This window comes from Podarcis melisellensis, assembly GCF_964234715.1.
Source record: "Podarcis melisellensis genome assembly, chromosome: 3".
NCBI lineage: Eukaryota > Metazoa > Chordata > Lepidosauria > Squamata > Lacertidae > Podarcis > Podarcis melisellensis.
This window is the reverse complement of record NC_138530.1, coordinates 89,985,654-90,005,521: the sequence shown is the minus strand read 5'-3', so window position 1 is coordinate 90,005,521 and position 19,868 is coordinate 89,985,654. Positions and strand designations below refer to the sequence as shown.

At 45.2% G+C, this 19,868-nt stretch overlaps 1 protein-coding gene and 1 long non-coding RNA gene across 2 annotated transcripts in view; both read right to left on the bottom strand.

Moving 5' to 3' along the window:
• Positions 1-14,246, bottom strand: part of LOC309367407 — a 368,756-nt gene extending 354,510 nt beyond the window's left edge. Inside the window, exon 1 of the long non-coding RNA XR_014167142.1 lies at positions 14,091-14,246. This is a non-coding gene — a long non-coding RNA (uncharacterized lncRNA). The remainder of the gene's footprint in view (positions 1-14,090) is intronic.
• Positions 1-16,308, bottom strand: part of CYRIA (CYFIP related Rac1 interactor A) — a 65,218-nt gene extending 48,910 nt beyond the window's left edge. Inside the window, 1 exon segment of the mRNA XM_081906556.1 lies at positions 16,049-16,308. The gene's annotated coding sequence lies outside the window, so the exon portion shown is untranslated.
• Between the last annotated feature and the right edge of the window lie 3,560 nt (positions 16,309-19,868).

Below are 19,868 nucleotides of genomic sequence, written 5' to 3'. Positions count from 1 at the left end.
TTGAATCCCAACAAGACAGAAGTACTTTTTAGGTTGGGGCGACAGGGGGCTGGTGGGGTTGGGGGATTCCCTGGCCCTGAATGGAGTAACTGTGCCTCCGAAGGGCTAGGTGTACAGCCAGGAAGTCATTTGGGACTCTCAGTTGTCCATGGAAGCACAGGTCAATTCTGTGCCCAGGGCAGCTGTTTACCAGCTCCATCTGGTATGCCAGCTGAGCAGTGTTTGAAACTCTAATTGATCCAGGTGCATTTTGCGATAGGGAATTTCCTTAGCACGAGCAGTTTCTGAGCTCTGGTAGCAGTACTGCGCCTAAGATTTCAGATTAAAGCTGCAGAGTGGAAGGAAAGGAGGACCTTTTTCTGCCTCCCACTTCCAGCTACTCTCCGAAAACTGGAGAAGAGACCCTTAAGAATATTAGGGGGGTGGGCAGGGGAAGGACTAGACCCTGTGAAAAATGAACATAATATTTTAGCTGCAGTTCATTCTTTTTCAGCTTTGTATTCTTGTTACTAAAAAAGTGTGCCTAGACATTATGTTGCTGCGCCCATAACCTAGGTTTAAGGTGCCATTTAGCTCCTAGCTTTCATATTTCTTTTTAATTTAACTTCCTGGTTTTCAAATGACTGAAGATGTTGGCAGATTCCCCCACCCCCAACAACCGTTGTTGAGACATTTCATTCTGAATCTGCTGGACAGAACTACGCAGAGGATGACAACAGGTGGGGGTCCTGCCCTCCCAACGTAAATCCTGGCTACATCCATGCACACTCGCCATCAATTTGGAGACCACAACCACTTCTCCCTGGGCAAATACAGCCCTCAAGGAGCAAAAGGTTCTGCACCATGTATTCACTCCAAAAAGATGTGATTTTCTTCTCATCTTCCTCCCATCCCCCAACTCTCTGGTCCTCAACCGTCCCCAAGTAAGATCCATCCCTTTGAAAAATCAATCCATTTCTTTAAAAGGTAACATGTAAAAATGCACATGTCTTAAAATATACAATGCTAAAAAAAAAGCCCCCGTCATGGTTGCCCTTAAGGAGGGGAAGAGAGGGGGGAAACAGTTCACTCTGTATCAAGGAGGCAGGGATCACAGGAGTCTTGCCATTTTCTTGCCTCCTTATTTTAAAATGTTTCATTCCCAGGAACAGAAGTGCTACTGGATCATCTTGCTCACAATGCATCACAGGCCACAGCCGTTTAGAAGTCTATTTACTACAGTGATAATGCCAGCTTAAATGTCTACACATGCTAACACGCTGAGCAAGATGAAAGGGGATGGGGACATTTAAGCCCACATTATTACTTGAGTCACCGGCTAATTTAAATGATGACCCATCCTTTTAAGCTCAAGGCAGCTTCACAACCTAATGACAACATGCTTGGGATGCTGCAAGATGACCAGTCCCCTCTCTGGTCCTCAGCGCTGATTCACCCAGGGATGTGCTACCCTCCTCATCTCATATTTGGATGACTTAACCACTGAATACATTTACTATCTTGAGCCAAACGCAGCTGCTGCAAGGTCTGCCTACAGTGTTCAAGATGAGAAGCTTTGTTCACACTTGCGAGTCATCTTTCCCGCGACCCTGCAGTCATCTTCTCATGAACACGAAGAACTATGGGTGGATCGACAGAACGCATGTCCATGACTAGATCCCTGCAGCATCCCGAGAGATGACTTGCATGCGTGAATAAACTCTCATTTGACAGATAATGCTTACCAGGGACATTTTGCCCCATAACTTTCTCTGTAGAAGGGCTAGAGAGAATTATTGTGGTTTTGTGTGTGTGTTTAATGAAAGTTCAGAGCACCTGCTCAGGGGCACCACTGGAAGCTGTGATGGGAGAAGTGGTGCCCATGGGCACCAGGTTGGTGAGCCCAGCTGTAGCTGATAGCATATGTTGGATTAAAATAGCATTCAATTAACGAAAAAACCTTTTGCTTTAACATGTTGTATTAAGGGATTTCCAGTTCACTCAACTCCAAAATGCTCAGAAGTTAAGCTAAGGGCAACTCTTTTAACAGATGCATTATTTAGGTATGGTGTCTAACCCTGTGTTTAGTTCCAGCTTCACCAAAATCTTGGAGCTGCATGGCTGTTGCAGTGGACATTAAGTCCTAGATTTTCTGTTAAGTGGAATAAACACATGGAGTCTATGCAACTGAAGCTACCATTCAATATTATCAAAGTGGCAACCAATATTATCCTCATAGAATGATGGGTGGCTCAACAAATCAGGAGTCAGTTCTTGGCCACAGTTTCCTGTGGCATGCCAACCCGGGGGTGGGGATTAAACCCTTGTCAAGTTGGCTATTAATCTATATTAAACGTTTGGTTGTGGATATTACTCAGCAAAGAGTTCCAAAAAAATAACAACACCCCAGGTCTCCTGGAAGTTGTCTTTTTATGTTTAGGAAGCAGAATTTTTGCTGCCTGCTAATTGCAGGAAGTCTTGTATCCAGTTTTCTGAGCTTGGTGTGGTCTGTGCTTTCCAAGGCGCTTGCTTGTTTGTTTGTAGAATTTGTAAGCCACTTGATAAAATGAAACTTTCCCGATGGATAAAACGTTGCAGATTTGTCAGTTTCGCTGCTAGCCTGGCTCAATGGAATCATTCTGTAACAGTCTATGTATGTCCTAGGATGCTCAAACGTCCCCCCCCCCCCTGAAAATATTTCATTTTTCACCAACCACGTTTAGTTATTTTCAAAGGTTGGGTGTAATGCCTCTGCTCTTCCCAAATCAGAAATTCTCACCACTGTTTAATCCAGGAGTGAGCAACAGGCACACTGGGCTCTGCATGTAGAGCTCTGGGTGATTTGTGGTAGACCGGGGGTTTGACACCCAACTTTTTGCACCTAAATTGGGCTGCTGCAAAGAAGGAAGCTAACCAGAAGAGGACTTTTGTGCAAAGGCCCCGTGGGCTCAATTCAGTTCGGGATCTGAAATTCCTAGGTTCTGAATGTGCTTCAAGGCACCCCATTCTTTAATTTTAATTGGATGTCTTTTCCACTTGGCTCTGAACAATAGATTTGGGGGGTTTAGTGAAAAATATAGCAGATACATCAAGAAGTAAGTCTGCCTAACATATTCAACATCCTTTCCATTCCACATAATGAAGACTTTGCTACTGAGGACTAAGCCATCATACTCCTATAAGGCCAGTTCTGCGGTCTGACCCCACCGGCTGCTGCTGCTAGCAGACTGCCATCTCTTTCATGACTGCATGAATAGATGCACAATCTCGCTTCTAAGGAGAAATATTCTTGCAAAGATATTGCTGGTCTGAACCGATGTTCACTGGAAAGCACTTGACGAGACATTAAAAGCTGAGGAACTATAACCGCAGGTACTCTTCAGAAAGTACAAAGGGAGCTTTAGCAATCGAGGAATTCTGAACTAATTAAAACATGGTTTGGATGTGCTGAAGCAAGGATGAATCCCACCGCAATCTATCTCTCAGCATACTACGCTTAGTACTGCTGGGATATTCAAGCTACAAGATTTGGCTTGTATCTGTGCATTAAAAAATAAATAAATCCTAATCTGTTTCTGAGCTGTTCTGTGCTTTCTTCACTTCCATCTGTAATCTGGATTCCAAGCTGCTCAGTATAAAATGGATAAAATGTGCTTCCTTTTCACTATATTGGGAAATCTAAAAAAAGGACTGTAACTTTTTTCTCTTTTAGCTAAAGCAGATTAAATTTACAGGCACATGAGCCCCGCCCACCCATGGATTATCCTGCTAGTATCCTGCAAACTAACAAGTCCAGGGACTTTTTGTGGGAGAAATAAAATAATCCTTTACAGGGAAGGGAGGAGGGGCTCCTCTCTTGCTCTTTCTCACCTTAAAATAAACAAGAGGCAGCAAGTGGTGTGTATTTTTGACTACCCATTTTTATAGCCTTTCCAGTGGTCGTTTGTGTTCTCAGAATTAGACCTTACAGGCCTCAAATAAGTCCTTAAAATATGAGACTGTCTAGAACTCTGCCTGCAAAGTTCTGAAGAGATCTGGGTTTTGTGTTTTTATTAAAGCAGAGCAACACAGAAAGTTTTTTTAAAAAAAAAACACACAAACAAACACAACTAAGCTTTTAACATGTTAGAAAGTCATTTGCTGCTGTGGTTGAACAATGAACAAATTGACAGCTCTTGCAGTGCTCCCCAGCAACATTTTGGGTAGCCTTATCTCTTGGAAAGCACCTGGAGCCAGAGAAAAGTAGAAATATAGGAGAAACAGAGCTACACAGTGCTCACAATTACCAAAACAAGAGAGTGCCACAAGGCTTCGTGGAGGCCCTAAACTGACTTGTCTGGGTGTGAGTGTGGGTGACCTTGCAGTCTCCAAATAATCTCCAAATAACCCTGATGTGCACCCTTAGTATATTCACATTATCAACAATGCTTGATAGGGGGAACCTTAGAAATGGCCTTAGCACTCAGCCATACGGACCATGCGACCACAGTTTTAGAAAACAGAGCCTGTCAGAAGAGGTTGGCTTCAGTGAAGTGTAAGCTCAGAAACCGCAGAAATGAACAGCAACCAAGCAACCACCCAGAGCATTCATTAGAGAGATGGTTCCCTCTCCTCACGGCCCACCCTCTTTAAAAGCTTTTGATTAATCTGACATGCTGGACTACATTTTTGACTGCTGGCGAAATGGAAGCGGTGGCAAAACAATTAGTCCGTACTTACCAGTCCATTAGTGAGAAGACTTCCCCCCCCACACACACACAAATTACCACAGTTACAGATGCTTCAGAGCAAAAGGAGCAGTAGCTAGCATGACTCTCAATTCTCTCATGTTTAATGATCACTCTTGTACCATGAATATCCAATGACCTAAAAGTCTCCATGAACAGAGACAGTGTATAAAATTACTGTAGTGTTTTGGGGGGATGAAAAGTGAGGTAGACATTTTATAGCATGATACATAAATATACCGTAATTAAAAAGCTCTATAAAGATGTGACATGGAGCCTGGCAACATCAACCCCACCATGTGAGAATCCCTTGCAGATGACTGCAGTGCCTGGAGACAGTCAGGTTGTGCCTGGAGACAGTCAGATTGTACCAGCAGTCACCAGAGGAGAAATAACTGCTGGGAGGAGCACAGACAGAAGAAATGTCGTGGTGCATCTGTAACAGAGAAACCGGACGCCTTCATCTGCCCCAGCTGCAATAAAACATATCTCTCCTGAACTGGTCTCTACAGGCACAGCAGGCGCTGTAACTCTCCAATGGTTTGCCTTTAACCCCGATGGCACATTTCCCCATTGTCTCAAGAGAGTGATAGATGCCAACTAATGAATAAGCCTAAAAGTTTACGGTTCCATAACATGAGCCACCACGCTTAGAACAAAGGGTAACTTTGAGCGAAGCAGGTTAACTCTCTGAGAAAATTCTCAAGGAAAATATTGTGGTTTTCTAAAGATTACCTCTCATGACTAAAGTTAACTTCAAAACAAAACCAGAGCAAAGCCTAGCATACACACACACACACACACACAGAGAGAGAGAGAGAGAGAGAGAGAGAGAGAGAGAGAGAGATATCTTGTTTTCACGTTCATATATATTAAAATCAATAGCACCACATACCATCAAATATACTTCAATGATAATGTAAATACAATAAAGGGCAATAGTGTTTAAGATTATAAATCTAACCATTAAGCATAATAATAGCTCGATTTTGAATTAATTTTACAGTGAATATCTAATCCATATATATTCCTCTTAAAGTTTATCAATCATGTCATTGTCATACAAACCATTTTTCCCTCGCCATCCCATAACTGAATGAACTCTGTAACCTTTGCCATTTTTACAATACTCTGTTCAGATTTTAAGCAGCCACAGCTCCAGCATACCCTGTCCCCTCCAAATTGTAGCCATGAACTTTTCTGAAGACGATCATAGTTTCCATACTAGCTTGTAAGCAGAGTACAACCTAGTTAGAACACTCGCTGCATTAAGGAATACAGGGAAATAATTACTATGACCCTGTAAGTGTTGCTATGGTCCCATCACCATTAACTTCAAACTGATGCAATTTCCAATCGTTAAAGCATTTCTAAGGCAACCTGCTTCCAGAGAAAAACAAGAGAGCCAATACAGCCCTAAAGCTATACATGCTGCAGAAGGCAAGACTTCACTAGAATTCACTTCTATTTATCAGCTCAATACTTTTCCATTGGAAAGCTTAGAGGTTCATCAGTCATCTGAGCTCAGTTTGCTTTAGCGTAGCATCAGTGTGCTACGGATGCTAGGCTAGGCAGTCTAAAGATGTGCATACCAAAAGGAGGGCAATGTGTTAAAAAGAAAATGTGTGTCCCGACTTTTGGGGCAGCTTCATGTTTTTATACAGAGATCATTGTCCACATAGCCTGTGATGAGGCTGCATTTTAATGTTTTAATGTTGTATTTTAATCTTGTTTTTAAGTTGCATTCATTCAACTTGTTTTTATTATTGCTTGTTAGCCGCCCTGAGCCCAGCCTTGGCTGGGGAGGGCGGGGTATAAATAAAATTTACTACTACTACTATTATTATTATTATTATTATTATTATTATTATTATTATTATTATTATTGCTGGAAATGTATAGAATGCAAAGTTTAAAGTGCCGTTGCCTATCGCGATATTGACATTGGAAAAGCATTCCCGCCACCAGATGCATTTCCAAGCAGCCACCACAAGGTAAAAACAGTCTTGTGATTCAACCTTTTTTCCCCTTTTTTGGCGTCAGTTGATGTTGCCCTCTTACAATCAAAACCGCATCTCAGTTCCACAATGATTATTACTATGCTAGCACAGTGCTGTCTAAAGTTCAAGGGTGCAACAGCTGTGGCCCTGCACAAGCTCACAGAAAAGCTGTCCTACCTCAAGTTCAAAGACTAGAGTCTTAAGTATGCTATAAAAAATATACGCAGAAACAAACTCTATTTATTTCCAAGTCACCATTTGTGTTGGACCCTGAGGGCAACTTGCTTTGATTCAAAGAAGCTGAGATAAAGGTGGATCCCCGATGCTATTTAATTTTATAACAAAGTAAAACAGCCCATCCCAGATTTATAACTTGTCTTTCAAGCTTTATTCACACATGGATTTGTCCTCCTATTCTTACATTACGCAGTAGTTAATTGTAACCCAGGCATTTTAATATGCTTTCTACATTTGCCGTAGAACAGGTATGGGGAGGCTTTGACCCTCCAGTTGTTGCTGAACTACAACTCCCATCAGCACCAGCAAATTTGGCCAATGGCCATAATTCATTTGAACCTATACTCTTATTAATAAGAGTGGTGCAACATCCAACAGTTAGGGACGCGGGTGGCGCTGTGGGTAAAACCACAGAGCCTAGGACTTGCCGATCAGAAGGTTGGCGGTTCGAATCCCTGCGACAGGGTGAGCTCCCGTTGCTCGGTCCCAGCTCCTGCCAACCTAGCAGTTCGAAAGCACGTCAAAGTGCAAGTAGATAAATAGGTACCGCTCCAGCGGGAAGGTAAACGGCTTTCCGTGCGCTGCTCTGGTTTGCCAGAAGCGGCTTAGTCATGCTGGCCACATGACCCAGAAGCTGTATGCTGGCTCCTTCGGCCAGTAAAGCGAGATGAGCACCACAACCCCAGAGTCGGTCACGACTGGACCTAATGGTCAGGGGTCCCTTTAGCGTTAACATCCAACAGTTATACCAAGTATGATCAATGTAATGGCCCTAAGTTCATCAGAGAGAGTGGAAATCATGGAAGAAATTAGGTCACATTAAAAGAGGCACTGATAACTTTGATCAGCAAGATGGCAATCACGCAAATGCCTGCAAGAGAGAAACCAAAGCAACGGAAACCAAAAGATGTGAAAAAGGAAACTGATTATCAGTAGGTATCAGTAGGAAGAATTGGTTTTTGCGGTATTGATTTTTTCATCCAGAGTTTCCAAAAGAATCACTTGCCTTCAACTATTCATTATTTGCCTCAACAATGGCAGCTGAATATTTAGATGTGAATGCAGCTTGTGATTGATAAAAAGAGCTACTCTTCTCAGGCTAGTTGTTCATCTGCACCTTAAAAAAAACCAAGCACAATATTAAGATGCAGGGAAAACCACGTTTATGTACTGTGTAGCCTGGTTCTCTGAATATTTATTTTTAGCAACCACTTTGCATAACATTTGGGTAACAGAACATACGGTTTTGCAAGCATGCAAATTTGGAGAAAATATATTTTGAGCACAGAGCCTGGCAGCAGGAAAGCCAAGTTTTAGGTGCATCTTGTCCCTCTGTACACACCTCAATCCACCATGGCTCAGCTCCTACATTAATAACCATTGAGACACGGGTGGCACTGTGGGTTAAACCACTGAGCCTAGGACTTGCCGATCAGAAAGTCAGTGGTTTGAATCCCCGCAACGGGGTGAGCTCCCGTTTTTGGTCCCTGCTCCTGCCAACCTAGCAGTTCGAAAGCACATCAAAGTGCAAGTAGATAAATAGGTACCACTCCAGCAGGAAGGTAAATGGTGTTTCCGTGTGCTGCTCTAGTTCGCCAGAAGCGGCTTAGTCATGCTGGCCACATGACCTGGAAGCGGTACGCCGGCTTCCTCGGCCAATAAAGCGAGATGAGCGCCGCAACCCCAGAGTCGGCCATGACTGGACCTAATGGTCAGGGGTCCCTTTACCTTTACCTTTTAAGCCAGATAGTTCTATTCAAACAGGGCTCCAAATAATTTTTATATTCTACCATAAGTAGGCAAATTCAAGCAAGAGGCACAGAAATGTGATTTACAAAAGGCAGATGGGAAAGGAGGAGCAAAAGCGGCGAAAGTCTCAGTAAAAATTACAACATGGATATTTTTTTCACACACAACTGACCACAAGTTTGGAGGATAAATTTGTTCCATGGAAGTCAAAAACCAAACCCTCCATTATTTTGTTTTTAATATTCAGGGTTTCAGTGACCAGCTGCACCCACCCAGTGAATGATGTCATAATGAGGCATTGGCAAGGCTTAAAAAGACCAAATGGTGCCCGCCTGTGTGTGAGAAGCCTTCAAGGGTGGAGTTCACACAGCAGCGGTCCTCTCCTACAAGAGATGCTAGGAGACTTCGTACCAGCTCAGCAACTGAAAATGAGTATGATCACTGCAAGTCAGATTCAGCGCAAATATTTAAAGCACACCTATTATGTAAACCGCATAGACGGTACAAAAAAAATTCCTTCCAGTAGCACCTTAAAGACCAACTAAGTTAGTTCTTGGTATGAGCTTTCGTGTGCATGCACACTTCTTCAGATACAGTGTATCTGATTCAGTGTATCTGAAGAAGTGTGTATGCACACGAAAGCTCATACCAAGAACTAACTTAGTTGGTCTTTAAGGTGCTACTGGAAGGAATTTTTTTTTGTTTTGACTATGGCAGACCAACACGGCTACCTATCTGTAACCGCATAGACAGTGTGACATAGCAGCAAGTGAAGCTAAGGCTATTCTAGGCTGCATCAACAGGATTCTAGTGTCCAGATCAAGGGAAGTAACTCAATTCTGCCTTGGTCAGACCACACTTGGAGTGCTGTGTCCAATTCTGGGCACCACAGTTTAAGAAGGGGGTTGACAAGCTGGAACGCATGCAGAGGAGGGTGACCAAGAGGATCAAGTGTCTGGAAACCAAGCCTTATGAGGAACAGTTGAGGGAATTTCCTATGTTCAGCCTGGTAAAGAGGAGACTGAGAGGAGAGATGATAGCCATCTTCAAATATCTCAAGGGCTGTCACAGGGAAGATGGAGCAAGCTTGTTTTCTTCTGCTCCAGAGGGTCACACTCAAACCAATGGCTCCAAGTTACAAGAAAGAAGATTCCGACTAAACATCAGGAAAACTTCCGACAGTAAGAGCTGATGGTCAGTGGAACGCTCTCCCTCGGGAGGTGTGGACTCTCCTTCCTGGGAAGTTTCTAAGCAGAGGTTGGATGGCCACCTGTCATGGATGCTTTAGCTGAGATTCCTGCATTACAGGTGTTTGGACTCGATGACTCTTAGAGTACCTTCCAACTCTACAAATTATATGTTTCTATGAAAAATACAGTGAATACTACCAGGACTGGCAGGACTTGCCCACAATTGCCTATGGAGTGGTTTGTGCCCACGAGCCTCTGCTTTCACATGGTCAACAATTAACATAGACAGCCGCACCTGTCATTATCTGAATGGCAGTGCAAGTGAGCAAAACAATTGGATAATTCTGAAACTGTGTGCATGTCATGCATGCACAAATGTGAAAATAGAGCCCAAAGAACAGGAAAAATGTGGCTTTCTAAAAATTACTTTTTAACCTTAGAGGATGCAGTTCTTAATGTTAGGCCAAGTTTACAAACCTCGATTTACTTCAGCTAAACAAGAATCACAGGGTAAACACACGAGAGAAATTTTATTTTGACCTGACCTGTTTTTATACTTCAGAGACACAAGTGTAGCCCATCACGAAAGGAAACACAAAATGGAATTTCATAGTAACACAGGGAAGGAGAGTATGAGGTTAACAAGTTCATGAGGGGGTTTGTCTTTTTCCTGCTGTGACACCAAAGGTGTATGTAAAAAGAGACAAGCTGGTGTGAAATGTATTAACAGCTTTTTTTCTCTGCAGCAGGTGGGAGGGGTTTACCACCAACGTTTGTTTCTGAGGAAGAAGGTGGGAGCATGTGAAAAAGGGGAAAGGGGCAGGGAGCAACACAAAAAAAGGAGACACAAAAAAGGAAATGCTTATTTTCTTTTTTTACATGTGACTCCACACAGAGGTGATTTTTTGCACTCACACTTATTCTCACTGTACAACAAGCGGGGGGACGACGACAGAAAAGCACTCTCTTAACAACATGGGAGTGGGATGCGTAAAACTAACTTGGGCAATTAAAAAAAAACAATGCTAAAAGTCAACTTCAAGTACAACGAGAGTCCAGTATAAAATATACAAATGTACGGGCAGGAAAATGGAGTACTAGCAGAACAGAGCTAATATTATAGGGAAGCTCCCACAATGTGAAAGCTTATCACTTATGGCAGGAATGGGCAGGTTTGCAGGGCTTACTTTGCCTTTACCGCCTCTCCCCACCTAAACCATCCTGGGCTCTGCGTTCATCATCTGAGGCCCTTTTTTGTGTGCCTCCTTCACATGAGGTGCAGAGGGTGGCAATACAAGAACAGTCCTTCTCTGTAGTGGCTCCCTGTTTGTGGAATATATATATTTTAGATGCCAGGTGAAAACATTCCTCTTCAACCAGGCCTTTAGCTGATTGATATTCTACAGACATTTAAACATGCCTGTAGGAAGGGAGTAAGGGATGTGGGTGGCGCTGTGGGTTAAACCACAGAGCCTAGGACTTGCCGATCAGAAGGTCGGCGGTTCAAATCCCCGTGACAGGGTGAGCTCCCGTTGCTCGGTCCCTGCTCCTGCCAACCTAGCAGTTCAAAAGCACATCAAAGTGCAAGTAGATAAATAGGTACCGCTCTGGCAGGAAAGTAAACGGTGTTTCTGTGCACTGCTCTGGTTCGCCAGAAGCGGCTTAGTCTTGCTGGCCACATGACCCGGAAGCTGTACGCCGGCTCCCTCGGCCAATAAGGCAAGATGAGCGCCACAACCCCAAGGTCAGTCATGACTGGACCTAATGGTCAGGGGCCCCTTTACCTTTTACCTTAGGAAGAGAGTGGCTATTGTTTTGCTGTTTTGTTTTAATGATTTACTGCTTCTTATCCTGTGTTTTTATTCCACGAACCTCCCTAAGACCTTACGATGAAAGGCAGTACATAAATCTAACAAACAAATAAAATAAAAAAACCTAAATAAAATAAAATAAAATAGACCCTCCTTGTGGAACAACTAGAACCAGGTAGAAATGGCAGATGCTTACAAATAATGAAAATTCTGAGCACATGCATTGGTTTTGAGTACAGCAGACCCACAACTTACATATATTTAACTTGTGCGCATTCAGCTCTACATGCTTGGCAAATTAAAAAGAAAAATAGTAAGCGGTTGGGTGTCCAGGAAAAAGGCTTTGACAGTTCTACTGGCCATTGCACCCAATGTGTTTTGACTATATGGGATTTTAGCTTTATGTGCTATCTCTGGAACATAAACTGAGAGTCTCTTGTACCCAAACAAATAGAGCCTACGGTCCTTCTACACAAAAAACCAGTCCTGCTACCCCAAGCTTTCAGCAGTATAATTTCAGAAGGTGAAATCACATGTATACTATACGTGCCATTTTGTTGCTGCTCTTGCTAAACAGCTGGAAGTCAAGATTCCTCCCTGTGAATCGCTGCCCACCGTTGTGCTTCAGGACAAGGAGAGGTTGGTTTGTGGCCACAGCTAAATTCTAACAGCTGCCCAAAGAGAGAGAAGGGGCCCCAGCAGTCAGACTAAGATACAGCTGTACATTTTAAAAGAAAAGTGGGTACAGTACACAGCCAGTGAGATTTCTCCTCCTTCCAGGAGGAAAGTGAAACATAGCAAAAATACTGAAATCTTACTGAAGCACACGAGATCCATATAACATGAACAGGATCCATATACATGAAGAAAACTGAAAGTCGACACACCCAACAAGAGTTTGGGTTCTCCTGTTGAGGACACAAGAGGAAAGAAGACCCAGCGCTTGAAGCCGGCAATGGCTCTCTTTTAAAGCGAAGCAATTCTAATTGTGCAGGATTTGATTGCATTGCTTGACCATTCTCTGTTTGCCTTGTCCCTCTAGTATGGCCTGGCACAAGACAGTAAGCTGTCTGGGAAATGGATTTTTCCATCTCTTTGCCATTATATTAATGAAGGTCCTGGAACACAAGAGCCCTTGTTGGCAACACAAGGCAATACCATGACCCAAATAAATAGCAACCCTTAGGAAGGATCCCAGCCACATTACCAGCTCATGACACCCCTTCCTTGGGGGGGGCGGGGGGGAACCTCTTTTAGTATTTGAAAACTTCTGTGAAGTCTTAACTGCCGAGTGAAACCTTGTTTTGAAAGCTAAGGCGATTTTAACCCTCATGACTAAAGGGGAGAAAGCAGGTTATATGGAGGCAGAATTAACTCTGCCAGCTCCTGTCTTTCTAAAAATAATTTTCAGAAAACGCTTTTAAATCCTTCGGAGCTTCTAAAACATAGCCATAATTTGGAGTAATACTGTAATTAGTGGCAATTTGCTCCATACAGTGAGCAAGAGGAATGGGGAATGTGTCGTGCATACAAGCCTACACAGTAGTTTCAGATGCTTCTGAAATTTTTACTACAGCCTTACTGAAATGACAGCCATACACTGCTCTCATCCAAAACCTGACCACCACTTTGAATAGAGGACAGAACCACTGAAAGTTAACACAAATCGCTATGTACACAAACACGCCCTTTCCCAATTTGACCGGCAAGCTCAAGAAACCATATACTGTGCACAGCTTAATTTCACGTGCAAAACATCTGAATTCCAAAACTGAGAATGGGGAGGGCGCAAAACGTACAGCAAGAGCAAATATTCAACTTATAGCTAGATCAGGCATCCCCAACTTTCGGCCCTCCAGATGTTTTGGAATACAATTCCCATCATCCCTGACCACTGGTCCTGTTAGCTAGGGAACATGGGAGTTGTAGGCAAAAACATCTGGAGGGCCACAGGTTGGGGATGCCTGACCTATGTCTTTCCATATGCATTAAAAATGTCATGTGAAGCAGGCCCAATCACAGTATCCAATCTTGCAGTTGAGTTGGAGCAGTGCTGTTGGGACAGAATACAAGGCGTTCCAACCAGCTCTGGGCGGGGAAAGGTTTGGATGACGGAAACAAAACGTCGCCTCCTCGCCAGCTACCACCGTCCAAACTGAACTTGCATGCACACACCCCTGCAGCTGCTTTAAAGTAGAAACAAAAATGTATCCGGAATCATGGATTTACCACATGTGGTCTTTTGGATGTGGTTGGACTAAGACTTGGAACATCTCTGGCCACTAGGCATGCTGGCTGGTGCTGATGTGAGCTGCAAGCCCCTTGCCCCAGATGCAAGGTGCACTTTTGACCACTTTCAAACCGCTATCCATTTTTTAACCTGAAACTGTTCTTAACCTGAAGCACCACTTTAGTTAATGGGGCCTCCCGCTGCCGCCACGCCGCCAGAGCACAATTTCTGTTCTCAACCTGAAGCAAAGTTCTTAACCCAAGGCACTATTTCTGGGTTAGCGGAGTCTGTAACCTGAAGCGTATGTAACCCAAGGTACCACTGTACTTTTATTTGTGTTAATGCTTAAGCTGTATTATCTTTTTCCAATGAGTGTTTCATTCCGGCAGACGGCAGGTCTGTCATCAGAATACAGATGGAACATCTTTCTGAAAGGACTGCACCATGTACTCATTCTGAGAGGACTGCACCATGCGCCCTTCCTAAATACAAGTACTGGTTCTTCTTCCCCAAGCTTTGTACATCCATTCCTTTCGTGTTACCTTGGCATTCCCTCTTACCTACTGCCCCTCACGATATTGCTTTAGGCACCCGCTGATGAACACTTTGCTGTTCGGGAAGCAGGTTCAGTAACACATGGATTTAGCTTTTTCAGCTTTTTCCATTGATTTGCTATTTGTTTCTTCACGATGGTGGTTTTACATATATTTGTTTACCTAATTTACAAGCAAAGACATTTATGAACACCGACGCAATCCACCCCTTTTCCATGGTAGGTCCTCCCCAGAGTTTGGTGGCATCATTACGCGGGGTTATCACAGGAGCCACATGTCTGCCACTCAAAAGACTGCTATTCAACTGACTGCACACAGAAAGAGGCGCATTAGGCGGCCAACAACCATAGCTTGATTGCAATGATATGAACGCAGTTTAAAATGTATGCCGTTTATTTATTTTTTTGCCAGGCCTGAAATATCGCCACAAAGAACATCAGCAGGGTCAAAGCAGCTGGATACCACTGGTCCACACAATCAGATGCTGGCAAAAAACCTATCCAACCAATATATGACCTCCTTATATCGCAGAGAGAAGGATAACAAAAATGAGAATCAATACCAGCAAGAGGGCATCCTATGATGCATATGAGGGGAGAAAACCAGGCAGAACCGAAACCAGATTTTAACCGATAAAAGGCCAATCCACCCTCAACAGGGTGGGGGGTGGTAAGGAAGGAGTATCAGAGGCAAAACAGCAGAAGTCCGCCTTCCCCAAGATCCACAACAGGCATGGACCATCAGTCCCATGTTATAGAATCATAGAATCGTAGAGCTGGAAGAGTCCCATGGCTCACCTAGTCCAACCCCCCCGCAAGGCAGGAACTTGGCTTAGAACTAGGAGCGGGTGGGTTGCCGGAAAGGCACGTGAGAAGGCATCGCCATCTCTTTAATCCCTTTAGCAAGCCTTCCGTCCAAATCACAGTTCAAGCCGAGGTCACGGAGGAAGGAAGGAGACGCGGCAGCAGGTGCCTTTCGCCACCCGGGCACAGCAACCCCCACCGCCCTGCGCGCGTTTCGTTTTGGAGGAACGCAGTGGGGGCTTACTCGCGAGTAAACGCGGCCGCGCTTGGGATTCACGGGCAACCAAATAATCCCCGGGGTGCCAACGTGAATAAAATATGGAAGGAAACATCGCGCCATCGGTCACATGACGGGGCGCACCACCCACACCATTTGGGGACCCAAATTTTATGGGGGTGGGTTGGGCAAAGGGCCCTCGGCCCCTAGGAGTTAGTTCCTACGATCCCAGGGAAGGAAAGAGCAAGGCGAAAAAGGATAGAAACAAAAACAGGCCCGGGAGGAAAGGAAGAGACCTTGGGAGATGCCCAAACCGCGCTCGAGGCAAGAGCCACCCTGCTGGCCGGTGGCACCCCTGCGCGCGCTCCCCTCAGCCCGCCTTCCAGCGCAGCTCCGCCGCAGGCCGGGCCCCTTCCTTCCTCTCTCCCTCCCTTTCTTCCTCCCTTCCTTCCATCCAACGCAACGCTTGATTCCCAGTCCGGAAAGCGGTGGCTCCGGGTGCGCCTCCCCGCGCCAAACCTCGCTGCGCTGTGCGCCCCGCGCGCCCTCACCGGCTCCTGGCGCGCTCCGCGCTCCTCCACGACACCGCAGCAGTCAGCGGAGCACTCAGCAGCCGTGCCCAGCCAGGCTCCTCGGAAAGAGGAGCCCACCCAGCTCCGCCAGGGAGAAAAGGGAAGAGGAGGCGGCCGAAAGAGGGAGGAGAGGCGGGCGGGACACTCCCCGCGAGCCGCTTCTCCTCGTCCTCCGGCGCGCTCGTCGGCGAGGGGAGGCGCTCCGGATTGCCTGTCAGCGATGGAGCGCCGCCGCAGCCCGTTGCCAAGGCAGAGTGGGCTTCTCCTCCTCGGCAGGCGATGTTTCCGTTCTCTCACTCTCACTCTCTCACACACAAATACGGACAGCTAACACCCCCTCCCCCACCTGGTGTCCGGGTTTCTTGGCAGCAGAAAGGCGCAAGGCGGCAAACCCCATGGGATTAATTTAATTAACATTCAATTTATTAAATGTGTAGGTAGGTAAAGGTAAAGGACCCCCGGATTAAGTCCAGTCAAAGGTGCAGCGCTCAGCCAGTGTTTGTTCACAGACAGCTTTCCGGGTCATGTGGACAGCACGACTAAACCGCTTCTGGTGCGACGGGATACCTGACGAGTGCCAGAGTGCACGGAAACGCCGTTTGCCTTCCTGCCACAGTGGTACCTATTTGTCTACTTGTGCTGGTGTGCTTTTGAACTGCTAGGTTGGCAGGAGCTGGGACAAAGCAATGGGAGCTCACCACCGTCTCAGGGGATTCGACCCGCTGACCTATCCATCAGCAAGCCCAAGAGGCTCAGTGGTTTAGACCACAGCGTCCCCCACATTAAATTTGTATACCGCCCTATACCCGTGGGGCTCGGGGTGGTTCACCACACAAAGCAGGGCCAAAACTAGGCTTTATTTCAGACCCAGTTTGGCACCACCCATGTGCGCATTTTATACCCTCCAACATTTCTCTGATGCAAATAGGGAGTCCTATTCAATAATAATAATAATAATAATAATAATAATAATAATACCCCACCCATCTGGCTGGGTAGCCCCAACCACTCTGGGCGACTTCCAACATATATAAAACATACTAAAACTTAGGGTTGCAAATGTCAGGAATTTAATAGAGATGCTGAAGCTGCAAGCAGAGCCTGGGCAAAAATCTTCAAAAACAGCTCAAACACGTCTGGTTTTGAGAAAAAAAAAAGCTAAAGAACTTTTCTGTCCAGATTTTCAGTTTTTGAAATATGGCAAGCCTAATTAAACATAAAAACCCCTTCCCTATGCAGGGCTGCCTTCAGATGGCTCGGGGGGCCACATGACGTCTAGTCAACATTTCAATGAAAGGGAAGATGTGACCAGTGAATAGAATGCCGATTGTCAATATTGACCCCCTTAGATTGTCATATAGTTCTGGCAGCCCACGGCTGAAAGCCAAGTCTGACAGCTGTTTACAAACCCCCTCACTACATGGTTTCGCTGGGAAGGACTAGGCAGATATATGCCAGCTTGTAATACGTGAGATAAGAGGGGCAGCCTCCAGCATACAATGGGCCCAGAGCCAAATGCCATCTAGCTCGGAGATGATTACGCAGCTCAACATAATCTCCTTATACAGCCTAAGATCAGAAGAAGAATGGGGCAGAAGAAGCGCAACTCCGCTGATTTGGGATGTGGGATTGGTGTGCTGCTTTAGGAGCAGGAGCCGGGAACCAGCATATGAGTGTGTGAACATCACCAGCCTTTTCTCCCCAATTACATTTTGTTAAGTTTCAACCCTGGGAGTAGCAGCTGCCCCCCTCCCTGATCAAGTAAACAAATAAAAATACTTAACAAACCAGTTCTGTGTTGTCTATTATTTTACCTGTGCATTCTTCTTTGGTTGGAACTTCTTATTCCTCCCATTTCTGTGCATATAGAATCCTAGCTGGTGCTGTTACATACATAAACAACTTTTGATTTTAAATAAATAAATAAATTCTGCCCCTATAATCCCTAACAGAAGTACTTCGGGCCCTTTTGATATACAGTGGTACCTCGGGTTAAGTACTTAATTCGTTCGGGAGGTCCGTTCTTAACCTGAAACTGTTCTTAACCTGAAGCACCACTTTAGCTAATGGGGTGTCCCGCTGCTGCCGTGCTGCCGGAGCACGATTTCTGTTCTCATCCTGAAGCAAAGTTCTTAACCTGAAGCACTATTTCTGGGTTAGCGGAGTCTGTAACCTGAAGCGTCTGTAACCTGAGGTACCACTGTACTCATTTTAAACATCTTTCTTTCTTTTCTTTTTTTGGTCTCGTCATGTATCATTTCTGAAAATACCCTTGCTTTCTTGCAAGTCCACAACATGTGTGGGGGGGGGGACCCCCCTCAGCCTGTTTGCAGAACATCAGCAGCCTAAGAGGCCTAAAGAAGTGAGGCAATTGGCGGGTGTTTGCAGAAACTATTCCCCTGCTATTAGCATCTGCATTAATCACCCGTGAAAGGAAGTTCCAGTTCTCCACACATCAGCAAAGTTTTCCTCATTTGGTTCTGGGGGTTTCTCCCGGGTTTCTCAGCCTGGGTTTCCCCCGAGTTCCTCATTCTGTATTCTTCTTTGCCTGGTGTGGATTTCCCCTGGATTTCCTTGGCCAGCAACTCCTTATACAGCATCACGATTCCCATACATTTAGCCCTTTGGCAAGTCTTGCATGCCTGCGGTTCTGGCTGATCCGCTCTCCCCTATTAACATGTCAGAAGTGAGCTCTCTGTAAACTTCACAGAGTAGGCAAAGGCAACTCTTTATTAGAAAAAAAAACCAACAACCCCAGGATCTGCTCAGATAACCAGGTCTAACAAACACAGCAACTCTCTTTGGTAGGTCTTGCCCCGGTGAGGCAGTTGCAGAGACTAAAGGTCCCCGCCTTCCCACAAATGCCTAAATCTACTCCTCTCCAGGGTTTTCCCCAAGCAATCTGAGACTGTGCCAGCATGCCTACCTGCCTGTGCTCCTCTCCCTTCATTCCTCTGGGAGAGGGGAGGGGAGCTTGTCATAGCAGAAGGGGGAGACCCCCCCTGTGCTTCTTCATCAGCCTCTGGGCATCCCTTCTCTCCCGCTTCCGTTTCTGGACTTCTCTCTAGCACAGACTCTCCCTGCTCACTAAACCCTGTCACCTCTTCAGCTTCAGATACCTCCCCCTCTCAGTCTTCTCCCTCTGACCATTCATCGTCGTCCCACCCCCTGGGCTCCTTTGGGGTTCCCCAGCTGATGCCTTCAACCATTCCTCTGCGTCCAACCAGTCCATGACGTAATCTTTCCCAGCCGTCAGCACAGTAGGTTGCACACTTGCAGCAGATAGCTGCTGGCAACAGCGTTTGTTTAAGCATCTCATCTCCCACACAAAACCATTACCACGCAGCATGAAGTGATCACAGCAAACCTGTTTGATGTTTGCAGAAATATAACATCAAACCCCACAGATGCCATGGAACCTATGGGAAATAACAGAGACTAAAACAAGATGCCTTCACAAACAAACAGAGAAGGAGCTAAAAATATTGCCTTCCACATTGGAACCACGGGAAATAATTGTGCCCAACGAAGGGCTATTTCTATATATCCCACATCAAGCAATGACAGAATCTCTATTGTATAAGGAAAGTGCACTTGACCAAAAATACAGTTATGCAATGCAATCATAAGGACAGCCGTCCTGGGCATTTGACATTTCACAAAATATATTTGGTTACAGGTAAAAGAGATTTCACAAAAACTGGGCAACAACCTTCACATTCTTAATACGATCACCAGTTGCCGAGATCTCATATTTACTCAGATCCTGTTAATATTACTAGGCTACCAAAATGATTTC